Source organism: Mandrillus leucophaeus, unplaced genomic scaffold (genome assembly GCF_000951045.1).
Source record: "Mandrillus leucophaeus isolate KB7577 unplaced genomic scaffold, Mleu.le_1.0 Scaffold959, whole genome shotgun sequence".
In the NCBI taxonomy this organism is placed as follows: domain Eukaryota; kingdom Metazoa; phylum Chordata; class Mammalia; order Primates; family Cercopithecidae; genus Mandrillus; species Mandrillus leucophaeus.
In genome coordinates, this window is record NW_012110463.1 from 342,891 (window position 1) to 344,575 (window position 1,685).

Consider the following 1,685-nt stretch of genomic DNA (forward strand, 5'->3'; position numbering starts at 1 on the left):
AGTAGCTGGGACTACAGGAGTGGGCCACCACGCCCAGCTAATTTTTGTATTTTTAGTAGAGATGGGATTTCACCATGTTGGCCAGGATGATCTCGATCTCTTGACCTCGTGATTCGCCTGCCTGGGCCTCCCAAAGTCTTGGGATTACAGGCATGAGCCACTGCACCGGGTCTTTTATTTATTTATTCATTAATTCATTCGTTCATTTATTTATTTATTTTGAGGCAGAGTCTCGCTCTGTCTCCAGGCTGGAATGCAGTGACGTGCTATGTATTTATTTATTTATTTATTTATTTATTTATTTATTTATTTATTTTGAGGTGGAGTCTTGCTCTGTTGCCAGGCTGGAATGCAGTGGCGTGATCTTGGCTCACTGCAAGCTTCACCTTCCAGGTTCAAGCTATTCTCCTGCCTCAGCCTCCACAGTAACTGGGACTACAGGCGCACACCACCATAACTGGCTAATTTTGTATTTTTAGTAGAGATGGGATTTCACCATGTTTGTCAGGCTGGCCTCTTTAACACCAGACCTCAGGTGATCTGTCTGCCTGGGCCTCCCAAAGTGCTGGGATTACAGGCGTAAGCCCCCGTGCCCGGCCAATTAGTGTCTCTTTTAAGTCACTAAAGGGATGCCATTGTTAGAATCCATTTACCGAAGTATTTGTGTTAGGCTTAGTAATGAGAACTTTAAACCAAATATCAGGTTCTACATACTAAGGGTGGGGAAAAAAAACAAACCCCTCTTTTAAAATTTCTCTTTATTTCTACGAAATTAGAAAATTCAAAGTCAAAAATGTTATGTCAGGAATAAAAACAAGTATTGGGTGAGAGGGTGTTGGGCCTAATAGTTAAGATTGAAACTCATTATCAGGGAGTTCCTGATTGCATCTCACTGATACAAAGTGAAGACGGTATTGAAATAGTGAAAAACAGTGATATAAATTGAGTACTTACATATAAAATACAATTTTTAATAAAAAGTAGCATTTAATGTACAGCTATAGATGAGAACTTTTGGTCAAATATTACCTGCCTTCAATAGAAATTAAAAAATATATTATTTTGTGTTTATTTTCTTTTTATCTTTTTTTGAGACGGAGTCTCACTTTGTCGCCCCGGCTAGAGTGCAGGGGCAATCTCGGCTCACTGCTACCTCCGCCTCCTGAGTTCAAGCGATTCTCCCATCTCAGCTGCACAAGTAGCTGGGACTACAGGTGCATGCCACCACGCCCAGCTAACTTTTGTATTTTTTAGTAGAGACGGGGTTTCACCATGTTGGCCAGGCTGGTCTCAAGCTCCTGACCTTAAGTGATCCGCCCCCCTCAGCCTCCCAAAGTATTGAGACTACACTCTTGAGCCACCGCCCTTGGCCATAAAAAAATTCTTTATTTTACCACAAGCATTTTATTATTGATGCATATGCTTATTTTGCTTAAAATACAGTATCTTTTGATGAAAGATTTATACTTTTCTTTCAGTGTGTTGTTTATTGCTGAGAAGTGGCTGTCCCGCTAGGAAACTGCTATTCTCAGCAACACCCAGATTGACTAATAGTGAATGGAAGTGATGTGTGGATAAGAAGCAAATGCGTCTTCTCTGCATCTCTTTTCTCATCCATTGGCTGAAGAACGAGAAGGATGTAGAGAGAAAACGAAAGAAAATGTAATCCCTGAAAAATGATGAAG